Source organism: Sapajus apella, unplaced genomic scaffold (assembly GCF_009761245.1).
Source record: "Sapajus apella isolate SASKATOON/1434 unplaced genomic scaffold, GSC_monkey_1.0 scaffold13, whole genome shotgun sequence".
NCBI lineage: Eukaryota > Metazoa > Chordata > Mammalia > Primates > Cebidae > Sapajus > Sapajus apella.
This window is the reverse complement of record NW_022436953.1, coordinates 1803123-1826116: the sequence shown is the minus strand read 5'-3', so window position 1 is coordinate 1826116 and position 22994 is coordinate 1803123. Positions and strand designations below refer to the sequence as shown.

Here is a 22994-nt window from a genome sequence, read left to right as displayed (position 1 = left end):
CTCTACTAAAAATACAAAAATTAGCTGGGCATGGTGGTGCGTGCCTGTAGTCCCAGCTACTAGGGAGGCTGAGGAAGGAGAATCGCTTGAACCTGAGAGGCAGAGGTTGCAGTGAGCGGAGATTGAGCCACTGCCCTCCAGCCTGGGTGATGGAGCAAGACTCTGTCTCAAAAATAAAAGGCGGGGAGGAGGGTCCAAACATAAAAATAAATTATATATATTTTACCACAAAAAAATTACAAAAGGGAAAACAGTAGCAATCAAGTGATCTAAAATCACATTACCAGTATTTGAACATCTTGTGCCTCCTGATATGATGCAAAAGCATAACAATACTTTGTGGTACACCTGCCAAAAATGAATAATCTTAATCCAATCATGAGAAGACATCAGATAAACCCAAACTGTTCTAGATTGAAAGGTCCCCACAAACACTCAGCACAGTGGATAAAAACAAACACAGACCCACACCAAAGCACATCATTGTGAAATTTCAGAACACTGAGGACAAGGCAGAGATCTAACAAGTTTTGAGTGAAAAGATCCAAACGAAGGAAGAGGGTTCACATTGGCTGAAGACTTCTCAAAAGCAACAAAGGATGAAGAGAAAAAAGAAACTATGCCTTCAAAATTCTGAAGAAAAATATTTCCAATCTAGAGTTTTACACTTACCAAAACTATATTAATCAAATATGAAAATAGAAACCAAAAATATTTTCAGACATGGAAAGGCTCAAAAAATTACCTACCATGTACGCTTTCCTAAAAAGTTACTAGAAGATTGGGAATTATAAAGTTCTTACAAATTCAGGAAAGACTGATTGTTCATGACTATAGTAAAAAGTTGCCAAGGACTACTTACAGCCATTCGATTGTAAAAACAACTCACTTTTCTTTTACAAGCCAATCAGTGTTAGCTTAGCCCTTTACTTTTAAAAGTCAGCCAATTTAAAGTTAGGGAGAAAGTCACTACAATAAAATACCCAAGTGCCAACCAATCAACAACGGTTTCACCCAAGTAACCACTCCTCTATAGATTATGTTAATCCACTTCTGCTGCCTCTTAAAATTTTCTAATCCCTGAGCACCACGCTCCCCCATAACATTATATAAAAGTAGCAATCTGCTTTGTTCAAGGAGATTGTGCCTGATCAGATATTCTAGAGACTGATGGTCTTATCATCGTTTAACAAACAAGGAAACAAACCAAAGGAAAGAAGAAATAAGATATGGAAAACAAGGCATCCAACACAAGAGAGAAGTGAAGGAATACTACTGAATGGGACTCTAGGACTCTAGGATGATAACTGTGCACCGGCAGCAGAAGGCAACCAATCCAGATTGAAGCTATGTGAGAGAGCAGGCAAGCTGAAGGCTGTCATCCTCATGCTTTCTGCCACAGTATCATCTTCTGAATCCAACACAACTACTAGAGGATGTGTTCCACCTAAGCAAGAGGTAAATGAAGCCTGAAGATGATACGAATTCTAACAATATTCAAAGAATCAAACCCAGGAGAGAAAATCTAAGGATGATGACAAGCGGAAATCATACCACGAAAAGAGCAATGCAGCAGGTTGAGAGAGCAGGCTTCAATAGTAGGACACTGGAAGTCTCTAGAAAAGAAATTTCCAATAATTAAAAAAGAAAAGAAAATTGGAACTGACAGGTTACTGTGATTGACCTTGTAGAAAACTGCACTGAGGGACTATTTAAAACACTATCAGCAAATAAGATTTGCACAGGCATAGTAATGTAAACATAACATTAACTATTTGACTTAACCAAATATTTTAATATAACTAAATTAGGAAGCTAGGGAAAAGCAGCAGTGGAGATGGTATTTAATAACAGTAAAACTTTCTCTACCATAAAACAAACTCCATATATAATGGAAAAAAATACTAGTAAATCAAAAGATAGCATTGTACATATATTATTTTAAAATACAGAGATATGTTAATGCCGGAAGAAACAGCTGAAGGAATTGAAAGTAGTTACTTTTTAGGGAGAGAACTAGAGAGTGGGGAGTGGTGGGACAAAAACTACTCACTGTATTTTGTTCTAAGTCCTTTTTTTCTTTTACTATTGGACTTTGTAAAATATGTCTATTTTAAACTCACATCTATTGACAAAATATGTTAAATAATTTTTTTATTTTTTAAAAAAATCCAATTAGCAACATATAAACTTTTAATTGTTCATCATTCAAAAACACGTCTAAAGAAAAATTTTCAACTGAAAGGGACAGACTATCCTACAGAAAAAGTTTCCTTTTTGTTAGAAGATCTTTATCTTTCTAATAGTGAAAGAGCATAAACACACAAAATGTAAAAGTTTTAAAAAAATATTAAGCAAATAATTACGAATTGAGTAGACAGTGAAGATTCAGGAATTATAATACTAGGAAGATTATAGGTCTGACCTTACTTACAAATTCATTAATGATCAGGAGACAGTGCAAATAACACATTTAATTAAATTTGCTCATTTATCTATTTTGGGAAGTATAATTAACAGCAGTGAGAGAGAGTGGTAATATAAAAGGACAGAGACAGATTAAAAACATTGGCCAAAAAAACAACCAAACTGGAGAGTAAATAGAAGATTGGGTAAAATTACAGGCTTAAAACAGAAGAGGGTTATCAGCAGCTTATTTACCATCAATTTTACCTCACACTGTTATCATATGAAATAATTCTGACCAACAGTAATGTTAAATGGGGGATGCATACACACATACACACATATATATAATTTTTTCTTCGTGAGAAACTGATAATCCTAATTAAGCAAGGATTCATGAAGAGATTACACCCTAAAAACAATATACTGTTCATGCAATTTGACAAGAGTGAATTTGTACTCATAGTTTAGTAATTATAAAAATTCTATCAAGAATAATCAATAATGAATTAAACTGTCCTAAAGACAATGAACTGTTATCTACCCTGTATTCTTCATCTAGTTACACTGGGATTATTCTCACTGTTCCTGCTCTTTATTTGAATGGCCAGGCACTGACCATTCAAAACAAAGTCTGCATTTCCCAACCTCTCCAGCCGCAAGGTGTGGCTATGTGACTAAGCTTGACCTATGGAATATGAGCAAAAGTGGTATACATGGAACTCCCTAATCCAAAATCTATAATGCTACAAAATCTAAAACGTTCTGAGTGTCAACAGGATGCCACAAGTGAAAAATTCCACACCTGATCTCATGTGACAGGCTGCAGTCACAATGCAGGCACTCAACACAGTTTACTCAGTGTCCCCAAGGAAAGAAAGACCCTCCTAGCCCCCATCAGCTGCAATATGTATCTGCACACACCAGATTCCTCCACACAAGCATACCCACAAAGAGTAATAAAATGACACGTGTATATGCCGGATATGCCAACAGTAGACTCCCCACAATGCCTCACATAGGGTCAAGATGTACTGCATTACTTTTTTTTTTTTTTTTTTTTGCTTGTTCTCTTATTCTCTGCTCTATGGTATGATGATACGGTTGAAAGTATCAAGATGGCCAAGCCTGAGTGATATCCACAGAGTAATGCAAATATTCCAAAATGTGAAAAAAATCTGAAACCCTTCTGTGGATTTAAGGATACTAGATAAGGGATAGTCAACCTGTAACATATAAATTCCAGGAAGTATCCTTAAAGGAAGTAACATGTGTTCTTCTCTTTCTCCTTCTGATGATTGGCTGTACATGAAACAGGTGAAGCTAGTAGCTGTCTTAGACTCTAAAGTGCCTTTGGAAAATAATAGAATCCAAGCACAGTGGGGAAACATGACACAATGGCAAACCACATAAGTCCTAAACTGCCTACTTCTGGAATTCCTAACTCTACAGACATGAACTTCTAACACATTTAAGTCTCTGGAACTTGGTTGCAACTAAATCTCATCCAAATTCATATAACCTCTACACTAATGTATGTGCCTTGTTTTCCTTCTTTCTCTAAACAATCTCTCTCTACTCTTTTGCTGGCTCCTTTGCTGCCTCCTACTCCATTACTATGCGTATTCCCTAATTTTTCATCCTTAGTCTTCTCTGCTCCTCTTTACGGAAAACACACAAACATATGGAAATTAAGTAACACCTGAATGATCAATGAAGAAATTAAGGAAATTTAAAAATACCTTGGAACAACTAAAAATGGAAATATAACGCTACAATCTATAGAATACAGCAAAAGCAGCAGTGAGAGGGACATTATAGCAATAAATGCCCACATCAAAAAAGCAGAAAGACTTCAAACAATCTAACAATGTGCCTCAAGGAACTAGAAAAGAACAAATCTAACCCAAAATTAGTAGAAGGAAAAAATAAATAGAATTTAGACTATAGAAAACCAATGAAATGAAAAGTCGGTTTTTTTAAAAGAGAAACAAAATCGACAAAACTTCAGCTAAACTAAGAAAAAAGAGAAGACCCAAATAAATAAAATCAGAAATGAAAAAGGTGACAAAACAAGTGAGACCATAAACACAAAGAATCAGAGACGATTATTAGCATCTATATGCCAACAAATTGGAAAACCGGGAGGAAACTGATAAAATTCCTAGACATATACAACCTATCAAGATTGAACCATGAAGAAATAGAAAACCTCAACAAACCAATAAAGAATAGCCTAATTGAAGCCGTAGTAAAAAGTCTCCTATTAAAGAAAAGCCCAGGACCTGATGGCTTCACTGGTGAATTCTACCAGACATTCAAATAACACCAATTCTGTTCATACTCTTCCAAAAAAGTGAAGGAGAGGGAATACTTTCCAACTCATTCTACAAGGCCAGCATTACCTTGATAACAAAACCAGTCAAGGACACAACAAAAAAAGAAAACTATGGGCCAGTAACACTAACGAACATAGATGCAAAAATACTAGCAGACCAAATTCAACAACACATTAAAAAGATCATTTCCCATGATCAAGTAGGAGTCATCCCAGGGATGCAAAGATGGTTCAACATGTGTAAATTAATAAACATGATACATCACATTAACAGAACCAAGAACAAAAAATCATACAATCACTTTAATAGATGCTGAAAAAGTATTCAATAAAATCTAATATCCCTTTCTGGTAAAAATCCTCAGTACACTGGGTATAGAAGGAATACACAAAATAATAAAGGCTGTATATGACAAACCCACAGCTAACATCACACTGAACAGGGAAAATTTGAAAGCCTTTCCTCTAAAATCTGGAACAAGACAAGGATGCCCACATGTACCACTTTCTCAACATAATAATGGAAGTTCTGGCCAGAGCAATAAGACAAGAAAAAGAAATAAAGGGCACCATATTGGAAAGGAAGAAGCCAATTGTCCCTCTTTGCAGACAAAATGATTTATACAGAGAGAAACCTAAGGATTCCACCAAAAAATTCTTAGAACTGATAATTCAGTAAAGTTGTAGGACACAAAAATCAACAACAAAAATCAGTAGATTTATATATGCCAATAGCTAACAATCTGAAAGAGAATGCAAGAAAGCAGTCCCATTTATAATAGCTACAAAGAATCAATTTAACCAAAGTAAAAGAGCTATACAAGGAACACTATAAAACACTGATGAAAGAAACTGAAGTCAATATCAAAAAACAGAAAGATATACTCCATGCTCATGAATGAGAGGAAGTAACACAGTTAAAAAGACAATACCACCCAAAGCAATTTACAGATTCAATGCAATCTCTATCAAAATACCAATGACATTCTTCACAGACACAGAAAAACAATCACAAAAACTATATAGAAGCACGAAAGAACCTGAATAGCCAAAGCAATCCTGAGCAAAAAGAAGAAAGCTGGAAGTATTGCACTATCTGACTTCAAATTATACTACAAAACAACCTGAATGGACAAAGCAATCCTGAGCAAAAAGAAGAAAGCTGGAGGTACTGCACTCTCTGACTTCAAATTATACTATAAAACTCTGCCTGGTATTGGCATTAAAACAGACACACAGACCAATGGGACAAAATAGAGACTCCAAATATAAGTCCACATATTCACAGCCAATTTATTTTTGACAAAGGCACCAAGAACATAAAATGGGGAAAGAACAGTCTCTTCAACCAATGGTGCTGGAAAAACTGGATAATAATATGGAGAATAATGAAACTAAAACCTATGTTTCACTATATACAAAAAACAAATCAAAATGGATTAAATACTTAAATATGTAAGGCCTGAAACTATCAAACTATTAGAAGAAAACATTAGGGAATTGCTCCAGGACATTGATCTAGGCAAAGATTGTTTGTGTAAGAACTTAAAAGCACAAGCAACCACAGCAGAAAAGACAAATGGGATTACATCAAGCTAAAAAGTTTCTGCACAGCAAAGGAAACAATCAAAGTAAAGAGATAACCCATAGGATGGAGAAAATATTTGCAAACTATCCATCTAGCAAAGGATTAATAACAAGAATATATAACAAGTTCAAACAACTCAAGAGCAAAAGAACAAATATGATTTTAAAATGGGCAGAAGATCTGAATAGACGTTTCTCAAAACAACATATATCAACATATACCAACAGGTATATGAAAAAAATGTTCAACATCACTATTCATCAGAGAAATACAAATCAAAACCACAATGAGATATAATCTGATGCCACTTAAATGCCTTTTATAAAAAAGGCAGAGCATAACAGATGCTGGTGAGAATATGGAGAAAGGGGAACTCTTCTACACTCTTGGAGGGAATGTAAATTAATACAGCAACTATGGGGAATAATATGGAGGTCCCTCAAAAAATGAAAAATAGTATTATCATATGATCCAGCAATTCTACTACTGGATATATATCCAAAAGAAAGGAAATCAATATATTAAAGAGACATCTGCACTTCTATGTTATTTATTTTTTTTTTTTGCAGAACTATTCACATATCCAAAATATGGAATAACCTAAGTGTCCATCAATGGATAAATGTATGAAGAACAAAAAAATTTTTTAAAGAATGATATCTCATCATTTGGAGCAGCATAAATGGAACTACAGGTCATGATGTTAAGTAAAATAAGCCAAGCTCTGAAAGACAAATATCACATGTTCTCACTTGTATGTGGGATCTGAAAAGTGGATCTTGAAAACAGAATATAGATTGGTGGGTACCAGAAGCCAAGAAGGGGTAGGAATGGGGAAGATAAAAAGAGGTTGATTAATGGGTAGAAACATACAATTTGATAGAAGAAATATGACCTAGTGTTTGATAGATCAGTAGGATGACTAAAGTTTACAATAATCTGTTACATATTTCAGATGCTTTTAACAAAAGAAAAGACAACTGTGTAAGGTGATGGATATCCCTATTTACTCTTATTTGATTTTTACAAATTATATACATTTATTATCACATGTACCCCTCCACCAAAAAATGGGTGAATTGTATATAGTATGTGAACAATTTGTCAACAAAGCTGAAACCAAAAAAAGATGCTATCACAGCTTAAGGCTTTTTAGTGTCCCCAACAATCACAATAGTCATTAAAATATCCTCCTTGGTAATAAATTTTGTTTCTGCAGATTAATTTTTAGGAACTGCCAATTATTACACAGTAATATGTATGGTAAATAGATGGGTGACCAAGTGAGATCATATTCTTCTGGGGACAAGGGATGTGACCATAAAGTCATGAGAATGGTTTTCCTATGTGGCTCTACAGGTTCTAAAAGCAGTTTGAAAAGACAAATTCCAAAGAATACTTATTTGCTAGAATAAATGCATGTCCTCAAAAACATTACTTTAAAAGGGGCAGCATTCAATTAGAGTCATAAATTTTTAAAGCACCAGACTTTTTAAACTACCACTTAAATAACCTAATATCTAAAACTGAATATATTAGAAATTGAAATCATTATCTTTCTCCAAGATCTATCTGAGATCTTTTCCCAATGCCACTATCAATGACACAATACACTTGATACATCAGGCTCAAAATTTTGAGATACTCTGACTCCCAGTTCTAACCCCATCTTATTGTTCTTCTTCCACAAGAGGTATCATGTTTTCTATTTTTACATTATTCCTACATCTATTTCCACATTATTCCACAGTACAATTGAAATACTGTACTCTTCAGCAACTCCCTCTACTTGAGGTTACCAAACATACAAAGTTGCCAATGCAGCCTTAGTCAAAACACTGTTTTCATTATATGATTCTTAACAGATGTCCTGCCACCTATTGGATCAAATCTAAGTTTTTCGGCCTAGCCTTCAATATTGCCCCTAAATTCTTCTTCATTACCCCCACACACATATAAACTTAACAAATCCTATCTCCTTACTACCTATCAGTAAATTTCATACTTCTATTTGTGGAATACTGGTAAGATCACTTGTTTGTCTCACTCAGTCCACATACTATAATCATCCTTGTTCCCAACTTCACACCATTCCTCTGGAGTTTTCTTCTGTTCACTCCAGTCAATTTGTTACTCTTTCATTTCCTTCAAGATCCTTCTCTTCCATAAGCCTAAATAACCTCACATAAATACTGCTATATTTTGCATTTCTCAACTTAGAGCTCATTCAGTAGCAGAACTAGAAGAATCTCAAAGATAGACCAGACTAGGACTTCTTTTGCGTATGAATAATGTTCTAAGCAGTGGGTTAACCTTCATAAGGCTGTTGTGTGAAATACTTAGGAAATATGACAGCTGAAACTTGGAAGCCCAGAGGTATCCTATAACTTCCGCTTGTTTTCAGTTTGGCAAGGACAAAGCCAGAATTTGAACCCCAATCTCCTAGGTTACCATCCAAAACAAAGACAAATCCAAAGATTACTGCCCAGGCTGGGCATTGTGTCTCAGGCTTGTAATCCCAGCACTTTAAGAGTCTGAGTCGGGCAGATCACGAGGTCAGGAGTTCAAGACCAGCCTGGCCGACACAGTGAAACCCATCTCTTCTAAAAATATAAAAATTAGCTGGGTGTGGTGGCACATGCCTGTAATCCCAGCTACTTGGCAGGCTGAGGCAGGAGAATTGCTTGAACCTGGGAGGCAGAGGTTACAATGAGCTGAGATCGTGCTACTGCACTCCAGCTCTGGGCAACAGAGCAAGACTCCATCTCGGAAAACAAATAAACAAATAAAATAAAAAAGATTACTGCCCAGTAATATAATTCATGCGACATTCACATTCCACATTTTTTTGTAGACATGGGTCTCACTATGTCATCCTGGCTAGTCTCAAACTCCTGAGTTCAAGCAATCTTCTCACTTTGGCACCCCCAAAGTGCTGGGATAATTGAGCCACTGCCCCAACCCATTATATATTTTTAAAGCAAGATACAAAGTTTATATATAACAGCAAGAGATTCCAATTTAAATGTGTGTGCGCTATTGTAATAGACAATCAGAAAACAGAATGGCAGGTTATACATCCCAATGTTAACAGTTACTTCCAGGTAGTGAATATATGGTTGTATTTTCCAAATCCTCTATAATGAATACATATGAACTATTCACGTGTTTAATTACATTACAAAGTACTGCCCTAGGCCAGTCGCGGTGGCTCACACCTGTAATCCCAGCCCAGAGGGAGGCCGAGGTTGGCAGATCATGAGGTCAGGAGATGGAGACCATCCTAACTAATACAGTAAAACCCTGTCTCTACTAAAAATACAAAAAATTAGCTGGGCGTGGTGGCACACACCTATAGTCCCAGCTACTTGGGAGGCTAAGGCAGGAGAATCACTTGAACCCAGGAGGTGGAGGTGGTGAGAGCCGAGATCACGCCACTGCACTCCAGCCTGAGTGACTGAACGACACTCTGTCTCAAAAAAAAAAAAAAAAAAGGAAAAGAAAAAACACTCAAAAAAACAAAGTACTGCCCTAGACCCTGTTTGGAATATTTTGTAATGTACAGTCATATACTGAATTTATGGTAGAGTAATAATTTACAAAATTAAAACTACATGACATTATGAAGTCAAAGAAAAATTCCTCAACCCTGAACTTAATGTTTTCTCTCCACTGAGAGGGCACACTGCAAGTTAGTAAACTGGCAGCCCAGATCTTAGCCTAGTTTTTGAAGCACTGTCCCTCAATAACATGTTAGAAGCAAAGATAAGTTTCAGGATACCCAAGGAAGAAAACAAGAAACACATTACAAAAAAGAAATACTATGGTAAAAAGGGAAAGAACAGCAATGTCAGAGTGACAACACTGGAGGCAAAAACAAAGAACATGGCTCCTGGGGCTTGTCAACTCCAGTACTTAATTTAAATCACTGGTTCTCACATGAAGGACCAAGAGGTGTAAAAAGCCACTAAAAATCCTGAACATATTGAGAGATGGTCACAAGTTTGAAACAGTTATGTGGGATGGTAAGAGAGAAGTACTGGTCATACAAACAAATCAAGACTATTTCTTTTCCTTCTGGATCTTTTGAAATGAAAATGTGAAACGGAAGCACAAAAGTTCTGGAAAGATTCAGATGATAAAAAGTTTAGAACTACCAAAATAGGCTAACAAACTCATCGTTTCCTAACACCAGGTTTTTAATTCCAGTCCAAAATCCCTAACCCAAAACTTGTGGGACCAGACAAGATTCAGAAATCAGAAATTTTCAGATTTAGAAAAGGTTAATATGGCACATGTTCCATATGTCACAAAATATTCCAACCAGGGTCTAGGCAAAATATTTTGTAATTAAACGCATTAATAATTGGTCACAAAAAGCAAGGCAGTTTCTACCTGGTTCTCTCTAGATGCTCACTCCTAGAAAACAGCCACCATCATGCTGCAAAGAAGCTCAAATTAGCCTTTGTGGGTAGGTAGGTGTTCTGAGGGACAATTAGTATCAATCACCAGCCATGTGAGTGAGGAAGCCTCCAGATTCTAAGTACCAGCCATCAAGTACCACCAGCTTTCGAATCTTCCCAGCTAAGGCTTAAGTAGGCCATCTGCGCAGAAACTGTACAGTCTGAATTCCAACACATCCATAGCACAATAAAATGGCTGTTTTACACCACTACGTTTTGAAGTGGCTTGCTACAACATACAAAAGGTAACCAGAGAAAAGGTGTCCTTTCCCAGTTCAGTAGCTTCACATCACTCACACACACACACACACACCACCTTTAAAATCAAGTTTTTTTCAACTTTAAGGAAGGTTCAATCCAAAGTGCAATTTGGCAGACCTGTTTAAATAAGGCAGTGTCTACTTAGGAGACTTAACAATTCATCTTAAATATACGCTGAATACCTATGATATATAAGACACCTTGCTAGATTTGTAAGACACAAAGATGAGTAACATATAGTCTATAGTTAAAAGTTTACAATCTAGGGAGAGAAGAAATAAAATGGGAACACAAATAGTTTATGAAAGTATCTAAGTGCCAAAATAGGATTATAAAGTTAGCTCTGCCACAAATAGTTATAGTTTCATTTTGGACATATAAACAGCTTTTGATTCCTTTAGGAAAGAAGAGGAAATACACAGAAAAAGAAGACTGGGGGGAAAAAACATGAAAAATGTGGGCCTCACTATATGTTATGTTTAGATTGTGAGTTTATGAGTATTTTCTGTTATACTTTCAAATTTCCTGTATTTGCCATGTTTTCTACAGTAAATTATGTATTAGAATTTTTTGAGAAAAAAATATTATTTCTCTTAAATTTTTTAAATGTTTTTAAATGACACTAAGAGGTGAAGTAAGTAGTTAACAGGTCTGTAATAAGTAAATTGGCTTGATATTTGCATGTTGAATATGCAAAATAAATTTAGTATTTAAGGAAAATAGTGTAATAAAAATTTCATAAATATGTTATTTGATTTACTATTAATATCTGCTTCTTTTCCCTTTCCTAGCTAACTATAAATATATACAGTCCTTCTCAAATAACAGGCAAAAACTAACTGAATAAGCTCTCCAGCTTGGTCATGGCCTCCTAGTTGTTCCCTCCCCCACCCGCCCTGCCCCATTCACTCTTTCTATCTCCCTCCCTGTATGTCTGTCCCTCATTCCTAACTCTGCCCTTCTCTCTACATCTCTGATTCCCCTGCTTTCTAACTCTGCCCAGGTGACTATCCCTCTCAGTGTTTTTTACTTCTCTGTCTCTGACTGACCCTCTCTCTCTGCCTATTTCATGTGTCTCTATGATGATGTATGCAGATGTCTTTGAGCTCTTCTCTTGGATTCTGCCTTTCGGTCTCTCCCACACTTATCCACCTCATTTTCAAGACATCCTTGTTTACTTTTCCTTTTAATATTTATAAACAAGCAGAGTTGGTTATTAACCCTATTTTAAAGATAAGAAAACAGAAACAGGACTACTGGCATAAAATTTGAGAAGTGAGGATATAAATCCAAGTGCTTCCCTTCTTTAAGACTCTTCTGGCATTCCATGGCAAAGAACTTGAAAGAGCACAACTGCAAGCCAGTATTAACCCTATACACATTCAGATTCTTTTCTAAGAGGCAAATGTGACATTAAGGAGTGCTATACACCTTTTGCCCATATTACCTGCACAGGTTAAATAGTCATGAACAGTCAGCCATTTGCCTATCCCAAAAATTCGTTTTATCACGTTCAGTTTGACCTGTTATTTGGAAACCTCACAATACTAGATACTAGAATCTATTTTCCAACAGTGCTTCTCTGCTTCTGTTTTTATCCCTAGTCCCAATTCAGCCATATTTGGCATTAAAAAAAAAAAAAAAAAAAGATACAAGAGGAACAACAAATATTAATAAAACTGAAGGGTGAATTTGAAGAATGAAAAACTATAGAGAAGGCTAGCATGAGACGGTGAAAAATGGACACCACAAACTCGAAGCAATTGGTCCATGTTTTATTAAGAGAGGAGAAAATTCTCTTGAAATGCAGGCTTACTGCTGCTGAGTAACACCCTGTAACTTTTCTTCTATCTAATGCTTTGACAGCTGGAATTTCTCTGTAATTCAATAAGCTCTTAGGAGTTTCCCAAGCTTCATCCATCCTGCTGGCCTCATTACTGGATAACTCTAAATGTTTTCTGCACTAGCGAAGAGCACATTTCCTAGTGGGTAGCACAACACAAGGAAAGTACTCTTTCAAGACATGAATAGCCTAGCTCCGTTTCTTCTCACTTCTCCTGTAGGTGAGAAGTCTACAACAAATGTAATTCAACAACTAAAAGAAATGTCTGACTTATAGCTTAGGTTAGTGGGGTTGTCAAAGATCATCCTACAGGTCGCCGGTTTTATACAAAGTGTGAGGGCTAATCATTATTTATTTATATAAGCTAATGAAAAATCTATACTTTTACTTCTGGTACTAGCTCATTTACTTATGTCTAATGAGTTGCCTGAGGGCCAAATAAAAAATATACCAGTCTTTTCATTCATTCTGGTGAGACATTTGTGAATAGTTAGCTTGTGGAGCTAATGAGGACAAGGTCACAGACTCAAACTCCATGTTGGCCAATTAGCTTTGCTGTGTGTTTCAGGGTTCCATGGTCACAGTCAACAACCTTAACCTTGGCTAAGAAGCACACCGATCATTGAAGCATTAGGGGAATAAATATAGATGTATCAACAAAATCCATATGTTTCTGAAAAATAAAATAATAAAAATTAAAAACTGGCCTGGCGCTGGCTCACATCTGTAATTCCAGCACTTTGGGTGGCCAAGGTGGGCTGATCACCTGAGGTCAGGAGATCAACACCATCCTGGCTAACACGGTGAAACCCCATGTTTACTAAAAATACAAAAAATTAGCTGGGCGTGGTGGCACGTGCCTGTAGTCCCAGCTACTCAAGAGGCTGAGGCAGGAGAATCCCTTGAACCTGGGAGGCAGAGGTTGCAGTGAGCCAAGATAACGCCACTGCAGTCCATCCTGGGCAACAGAGCGAGACTCCATCTCAAAAAAAAAAAAAAAAGAGCACATACTTTAAAAATAGTAATAACACCCCGATCTTTAATAGTATACTAAACCTGGCTAGTATGTGCCTCATTCAAATAATTTTTCATCTTTTCGACCATGCAGGATTAGTCTAATCTGTCTTTCAGATGATGAGAAACTGAATTCAGAATGATCATATGTACCAAAGTTACATCTAATGAGCCTGGATTCAGATCTTGGTCTGTCTTGACTCCAAAGCACAGGTTATTGCCACAATGATATATGGCCTCTCCAGCGTTGCACCTCAGTGACCTGGGACAACCAACAAAATGTTCCTATTCAAAACTATTCGGCACATTCATTACTGAGCATCCACTATGCATATTCACAGACTGTAGCTGAGAATTAGTATACCTTCCAAAAATTACTTTTAAGTAAAAAACAGTCAAGGAACAAAAGTGTTTAATTGATTTTTTATTTTTAATCAGACAAGGTCTCACTTTGTTGCCCAGGCTCTCGAACGCCTGGCCTCCAATGAGCCTACCTAAAAGGATCTCAAAGTGCTGGAATTACAGGAGTGAGCTATCACACCCAGTCAAAGTGTTTAAGATTAAAACATAAAGAAAAAATTAACACATTATAGCACACAAAGTACATTTTAATGGAAGTGACTTTCTATTGTCATAGCTTTGTATACAAGTCTGGTGTGAAAAAATAGTTATCTTGCTGATTTATAACCAAAGGTAAGAAAGTAGCTGGTAAAACATAGCCCAGGGATACCACAACAAAAACACAGAGTAAAGGAAACATTTTCTAAGCATCTAAATCTGCTTGGAAAATATATGGTATTTGCAGATATGTGGTAGTCAATACGGCACTTGAAGGAAGTAAAAAATACATATTTCAATTCTAAACTCCAAGACTTTGCCTTGACCAACAAATCATTTTTCTCTATAAGGCTTTCCTCCTTGGTCTTTCTCAACTCTCACTGCCTGCAGATACACACATACCAATGCCATCATCAGCATCAGTCACTAAGAAATGCCATCTTGAAAAAATGAAGGTCACCAAGTCTCCCAGACCCTATCCAATAGGCTGAAATTTTAAAGTCAAATCGTCTGGCTTAAAAAAAATAAAAATAAGGCAGGAAGACAAAACTGTTCCATAAAAGTCTATCCTAGTCAATATCAGAGGCATAAAGATAGATAATTGTTCTGTCACAAGCTACAATGTACAGAAGTGCATTCTTACTACAGGTTATAAATGAAGCACCAGTTCAATTTCAACAAACTAGGTACAAAGCCACATTTAGAATCTCTGGAAAAACAAAAACACAGCAAAGCCCAATAATGTTGCACAACAGCATTTTAGGAACCTCTAAAATTGTAAAAAAAATCTAATATAATTTCAATACAAAATGTAATTGCTAAAAAAACAAACTGCAACCTGAGAACTTCTATTTACTGTACAGAACTTCTTAAAGTTTTAGAATTAAGGATGACTATCCATTTTACAGATAAATGGAATTTCAGGAAAATACCTAAAATTATCATCATCACTATTATTATAATCATCAATAACAACAGCAACAAAATAATGAGAGCTTTATTTGTACCCAGCACTACCAAGCCATTTATGGTCACATCTCACTTATTCTTTGTACTCACTTTGTGACATATGCTATTTATCTCCACTTTACAGATTAGTAAACAGGCTCAGAGAAGTCAACTAATTTACTCCAAATAAAAAACTACAGGTTCAGAATCCCTAATGTGAAAATCCGAAATCCAAAATGCTCCACAAACTTTTTTTTTTTTTTTGAGACTCCACTCTGTCTCCAGATTGGAGTGCACTGGCGCGATCTTCTCACCTCACTGCAACCTCTGCCTCCCAGGTTCAAGCGATTACCTGCCTCAGCCTCCTGAGTAGCTGGGACTACAGGCGCGCACACCACCATGCCAGGCTAACTTTTTGTATTTTAGTATAGACAAGGTTTCACCATGCTGACCAGGATAGTCTTGATCTGCTGACCTCGAGATCCACCCGACTCAGCCTCCCAAAGTGCTGGGATTACAGGCATAAGGTAGCTCGCCTGGCCACAAATTATCAAATTATTAAAAATAGTATATTTTTAATAATTATTAATAATAGTATATAAGGTATATATGAAACCTGAATAAATTTCATGTTTAGATTTGGGACCCATCCCAAAGACATCTCACTATACATATGCAAATATTCCAAAATCTGAAATTTGAAACACTCTGGTCCCAAGCATTTCAGATAAGGATACTCCAACCTGTAGTAAGCCACAGAACCAGGATTAGAACTCAAATTTGCTTAAATTTATACAAAGAGCAAATGAACTTTACTATCATCCTGTCTTGTTTTTGAACCATTTTCAAGTATTCTTCAATCAATAAATTCAGAATAAACACAGGCTAAAAATACCAAATTACTACACTTTCATACCCCTTTAAAAATTAATTGCAGAGTAACAATGGGCCCAGTGGCTCACGCCTGTAATACCAACACTTTGGGAGGCCGAGGTGGGAGGATCATTTGGGCCCAGGAGTTGGACCAGCCTGGGTAACATAGTGAAATCCTGATTCTATCCACCACCCCCCCCAAAAAAAACTGATTACAGAAATACCACTTTCTACAAGGGGAAAAATTAGACAATAAGCAACTTCCTTAAAAGTCTCGAAGCTTAACGTCGAAAAAGGAAACAGAATGGAATATTTGGCTATTTATAGTCTAAATTTTAACTGTGACACAAGACACAAGACCTGCTGGGGACAGGTATTTGTTGTAGCACCACCATATCTGAGTAACATTTGCTATTTTCTGAGATGCTGGTACCTGCGTGATGCTGAAGGAAAGTTATAACACAACAAGAGGGGTAGACAGTTGTGCGTGCTGAGGAAGAAGAGTCTAAATTCTGGTGGGCCTTAAAATCCAGATGAAGTTTTAAATCGACTCCACAGGTGGCAACGCCCTAAGGTCACCTCTTCACTAGGAACCTGGCATAAAAACATTTGTATGGTTCAGATTCGTTTCCAAAGACATTTCCCCCTACTTATTAACTAATTTGATCTTGGTATAGACACGAACTTGGTTTTAAAACTCAACTGACCCAGACTGGAGACTGGAGGACAAGGTTATACCTGAAACACGCTTTAGAGTTCAAAGCTTTTGCACGAATATCACTTCTGGTGAAGCCCACAACAACCCTGGAAGGCAGCAGGGCAAAGACCATTATCCCCACTTTTCAGAAAAGGAAACCGAGGCTGCAGTAAACAAACTACGGTACAAAAGATCACAGGTCCAGCCAAGTGGCAGACTGCGAGTTCTCCCAGGACATCAAACTGCAAATGCTGTGTCCCGTCTCGTACACAACTGAGAGGCGGCTACACTGACAAACTTTAAAGGTCGGACTTGAGGTTTTTCCAAGGCCTTCTAAGAAAGAGGAGGAAGTACATGCTCCTTTATAGATTGCTCACTCCCAGCCCGTAGCCCGAGGCTCCCGGGCAGCGAAAGAGGCTCACAGGCAAGTCTCGAAGCGAAGCCCGGAAACCGGCAGCAGCCCCGGGATCGTCTCGGGGGCACCCTCTACGGCCCACGCCCCCGCAGCCCCGAGGGGGTGACCAGGGACCCCGCTCAATACCTGTTGAAACCCAGAAAAAGTCCTCTCCGCCAGAAGCATTTGGGGCGAGCACCTAAAGCGAGCACGAGCCCCGCTGAGGGCAAATGATCCCCGGCAACCACGGGGCCGCAAGGGTCGGAAGGTGTGAGCTTCCCAGTAACCTCCGCCCCAGGCGGGGGGCGGCCCCACGCGTCAGGTGAGGAAAAAACTATCAGTAACAAACGAAGAAACGGAAATCTTGTCCCGGGCTGTGAAGGAAGAAGTGGAGATTACAAGTCCTAGCTTGGGGTACAGAAGGAGGGAATGTGGGACTAGCTGTTACCCGCGTACAGTCGCTCGCCGCTTCCGCCGTCTCCGCGAAGCTCTAGCTCTTCCGCTCGCGCCGATGGAGCTCGCGCCAGGACTCGGCTCCGCCCACCCCCAATGCCGCGGGGCCTTCTGGGGGTTGTAGTCTCCGCGAGGAACGGCCTGCGCCTATTGCGTCCAGGTCACGTGGGGAGAAGCTGGCAAAACGGCGAGTTCCGAAGGGCGTTTGCGCTTCTGTCCCTTCAACCCTCCCTCATTCCTCTACGCTATACAAGTGCGCAAATCTCCTCACATCCCACTCAATCATACCGTCTTAATTCTTTCGTTCACAGCCAAGTTTCTTGAAAAAGATCATCTTCACTGTCTCTACTTACTCAGCTGTGTTCACTCTGCACTGCAGCTTCCGCCCCCATGGAATGTCTCGTCATCAGTGTCCTTGTTACCAAACTCCTTGGAGGTATTTTGGACCTATCTAACTCAAGCTTTAGTCATTTGAGCTATCGGGCATTATCACTTATTTTCTATGACATTATCCAGGTTTTCCTTCTCTCAATTCATTCTACTCGATTTCCTTCAAGAATTGCTTTTCTTCTACCTAACCTCTTAAATATTAGTGTTTTCCAGAGTTCTTAGGATTGGGGTGGGCGAGGGGACACTTCAGTCCCTTCTCACCTGAGCTCACTGTTTGTATTCCCAACTTCCTAGACCTCTCCTCATCCATGCCTACAGGCATCTCTAATGTCCTCAAAAAGTGAACTACTGGGGCCAAACATGGTGGCTCAAGCCTGTAATCCCAACACTTTGGGAGGCCAAGGCAGGTGGATCACCTGCAGTCAGGGGTTGGAGACCAGCCTGACCAACATGGTGAAACCCTACCTCTACTAAAAATACAAAAATTAGCTGGGCATGGTGGCAGGCGCCTGTAATCTCAGCTACTCGGGAGGCTGAGGCATGAGAACTGCTTGAACCCAGGATTCGGAGGTTGCAGTGAGCCAAAATTGCACTCCAGCCTTGGCAACAAAGCGAGACTCTGTCTCAAAAAAAACAAAACAAAAAAGTGAACTACTCTTCCACCTCCCTACTCATTAATTGTAAGGTCTTTTAGGCTGACTGACAGTGCCATGGACACCATGTTAACCTCTGTGACCTGCACAGACACTCTGGATGAGCTCCTGGAAAATCTAAAGTAACTGGAAGACCATGAAAAGAGGAAGAAATAATCAACCCTGACTTAACTTTGAGACATTCTCTATTGTTTCTTATTCCCTCCATAATTAATAAAGCTATTGGATTTTGTAACTGATCTTGGTCAACTCCACACCTTATGACCCCCTCCCAGCTTGCAAAAAACCACCCTAAACTATAATTCTCCCACTGCCCTGACACACTTTTCAGCCTCAGCCCACCTGCACCCAGGTGAATAAACAGCCATGTTGCTCACACAAAGCCTGTTTAGGGGTCTGTTCATTCAGTGCACACATTTTAACATTGACATTCACTCCTTTCTCAATTCCTGATACCTTCTATATTCCTCCTTTCTCAATTCCTGATTCCTCCTTTCTCAATTCCTCTTCCTTCTGTATTCAAATGGTCACCAAACCTTGTGGATTCTATCTCCCAAGTACTTCTTGAATCGGTTCCTTCTTCATACCTACTGCCAGTGATTTAATTCCCACCCACATCATTTCTTTGTTGATTACTGTAAGGGCTTCCTTACTGATCTCAGTACCTTTATTGGGTCCTCCCTACTTGCTCAGCCCCATTTATGCAAACAGCACCTTTTTTTTTTTTAATTTTAAATGGAGTCTCCCTGTCATCCAGGCTGGAGTGCAGTGGCACAATCTTGGCTCACTGCAACTTCCACCTCCTGGGTTCCAGCAATTCTCCTGCCTTAGCCTCCTGGGTAGCTGGAACTGTAGGCACCTACCCCCCCCCCAAGCTAATTTTTATATTTCTAGTAGAAATGGGGTTGCACCATGTTGGCCAGACTGGTCTCAAACTCTTGACCTCCAGTGATCAACTGGCCTTGGCCTCCCAAAGTGCTGGGATTACAGGCATGAGCCACATGCCTGGCCCAAACAGCAACTTTAATCACGTCACAATGTGGTAAATCCTTCAAAGGCTCTACTTGATTGAGTTTGGGAAGAGGAATAGAGATGGGTAGCTTTTATTAAATGTGAATGCCAGCCCTAGTGAGGAAGGAGACCCTTAATCACCCTTAAGCATCTAAGACCACGTCCCCCTTGACTTCCACATTGCATTTCAATAGAAGAAGTAAAGGCTGGCAGACTGGGAGCCACCTTTAATTGCCCTCCTATAGATTACAGGCATGGTATGGAGGAATCTTTCCAGAAGGCATTGTTTTTACTTAAACACAATCAAACCCCCACCTAAGTCACTGTACCCCACCCTAATCCGTGGCCTAAGACCCTTTCACATGTAAATTCTAGAGTTGTAAGCCTAAGACCCTTTCACATGTAAATTCTAGAGCTGTAAACCCAAGACCCTTTTACATGTAATATCTGGAGTTGTAAGCCTTTATAAAGGTGGAGACTTCCTTTGTTAGACAGGCTTGGCTGTTAGGCAGCTATGCCACCTTGCTCCCAGCCGAATAAATCACCCCTTCCTTCCCAGTTCAGTGTTTGAGAGGTTTGTTTCCTGGCCTTTTCCTGCTTCACTACTTCTCTCACTCTCATCCTGCAACCACCTTTGCAAAATTATGACAGTAAAAGAAATCTGCCACAGTAAACTCCATCTTGCTTCTGACCTCCAAGCTGCCCTTGGTCATTCCTGGGCATAGGCCAAACTAACTTTGGGAGGAATTTAGTTTATAGTTTAACTTGAAAACAAGGATAATAATAGTCCCTCCCTAAAACTAACCGCATCCTTTCTTGGGGACCAAAAACTGCCTTTGTAAAACTAATGAAAGACCACAAGAGCAGGATTATGGAAGGGGCCTAACCTCTGCCAAAATATGAGTGTAGTTTCCATAATCCCTTTCTCCTCAGGAGTCATGTGGCCAGAGGTCACAGGATTTGTGACTTTCCCAGTTGTGCCTGTAGATAACATCACTAATGTAGAACCTGAATTGATTTTGAGATATCTTTCAGACTGACCCCACCAGGACTCTTAACTCATGACTCAGTTGCTCCTGTGACCCCACACAGAGGTAGAATGAGAGCATGAGGACTGTTTTCCACACCCCTATGATTTCATCCCCAGCCAGTCAGCAGCACCCATTCCCTAGCCCCCTGCCTACCAAAATGTCCATAAAAAACCCTAACCTCTGAGCCTTCAGAGAGATTGATTTGAGTGATAACTCTGTCATCAATTAAATTATTTACTGCATTGCCATGGTCTTATTAAATTGGTGTTTTTTGTGTAGCAGGCAGGAAGAACTCATCAGGCAATTAAAATTCCGTATTGTGGCTAGGAGGTTCAGTGAAGGAAGATTTACAGCAAACGTTATTGTAGGATAGGTGGACATGGGCATTTTTTGACAGTTACCCAGAAAACCCCATTGTGGCTCATGCCTGCAATCCCAGCAATTTGAGAGACTGACATGGGAGAATTGCTTGAATCCAGGAGGTCGAGACCAGCCTAGACAACATAAGGAGAACTCGTCTCTACAATTTTTTTTTTAATTAGCCAGGTATGGTGGCACAAGCCTGTAGTCCTAGCTTCTTGGAAGGCTGAGGTAGGTGGATCACTTGAGCCTAAGAATTCAAGGTTATGGTGAGCCATGATTGTGCCACTGCCTTCCAGCCTGGGCAATCCTGTCTTAAAAATAAAATAAAATAAACTTCCCTGGTGATTCAATCATTCAACAAAATATGTTTTGTTTCTTGCTGTGTACCAGTGCTGGGTACTGAGAAAACAGCAGTGAACAGAATATTACCTGGCCTTGTGGAGTTTACATTCTCCTGGAAGAGACAGATATTAATCAAATGAGTTCATACCAAAAATCAAAACCAACAAAAAACCCATAGTTACCAGCTGTAATAAAGTAATGGAGGAAAAGTATTATAACTGGTCCCTTTCCCCTTTTCTGCCACTTGTCCCAGCCGAGATTGGGAACGAGTTTATGCTCCTTAACATATCAAACAAAGCCTGTCAGGAGCTAATCTCCTCCACTCCCTCCCACAGACATCTTAGATTTACCAAACTGCTGTAGCACTTGCTCTTTAACCTTTGCATAAGCTATCCCTCTGTTTGGAAAACCCTCCCTCTTCTCATTTGACTAACTTCTACTGCTGTCTAATTCTCTGCTGTGGGATTCAGAGCAAACCCAGTAGAACATCAGCCACATGAAAGGATTTTCTGAGGATTGTGCTGAGTCAGATGATAAGCCTCAGGCATACAGCAGTGGGCTGAGTAGGGGTCCCAGAAACAGTGAAATGTGGCCTACAGGGAACAGGACTGTGTTATCCAGTTTAGAGGTATCAGGCCAGAGCCAACCTACCCACCCTTCAAAACACAAATCAAGTATCGTCTCCTCCAGGAAGCCTTTGCTGAACTCTGCTCCCCACCCCTGCCAAGATAAACTAGGGCCCTTTTCCTGGGCACTCATTGCACCCATGTTTGCGTCTCTTCCAGTGATATGCTAGAGCCAGCTCATACCAACTTTGTTATTTATTATTTATTTAATTAATTTTTTAATAGAGACGAATTCTCACTATGTTGCCCAGGCTGGTCTCAAAGTCCTGGGCTGAAGCAGTACTCCCACCTTGGCCTCCCAAAGTGCTGAGATTACAAGCATAAGCCACCACCCCCAGCCTCATACCAGCTTTGAAGAGACAACTGTTAGATGTTCAGGAATTTTTGCAAGCCTGTTTAAGCCATTGGTAGTTTGAAATCTGCTGTGGTTTGTAACGTGTGTGTGGGTAAATACTCCATGGAAATCAGCAAATGGCAAATCAGGGCTTCTTTTTGTCGTTGTTGTTGTTGTTGCTGTTGAAGAGCCAGTTTACTAGCATACCAATGCCTTTGTCATACCTCACATCTACATTATATTGTAATGTCAACTCCCCTATTAGAAGAATTCCTTGTATCACCTTCGTTTAGCAAATATGTATTGATTTTTATAACTGTGCACCAGAGACTTAGCAAGGTGATGAGGGGCCACACAGTGGAGAATTCACAAGCATAGTCCCTACAGTAATGGAGCTTACAATCTAGC

At 39.0% G+C, this 22994-nt stretch overlaps 1 protein-coding gene across 11 annotated transcripts in view; it reads right to left on the bottom strand.

The window, feature by feature from the left end:
- R3HCC1L (R3H domain and coiled-coil containing 1 like) overlaps positions 1-17926 on the bottom strand; it is a 99110-nt gene extending 81184 nt beyond the window's left edge. For 4 of the 11 annotated variants that reach the window (XM_032281231.1, XM_032281230.1, XM_032281232.1 and 1 more), the window contains exon 1: positions 16726-17498. The gene's annotated coding sequence lies outside the window, so the exon portion shown is untranslated. The other 7 variants (XM_032281226.1, XM_032281233.1, XM_032281235.1 and 4 more) reach the window with 5 other exon arrangements.
- Positions 17927-22994: the final 5068 nt, after the last annotated feature.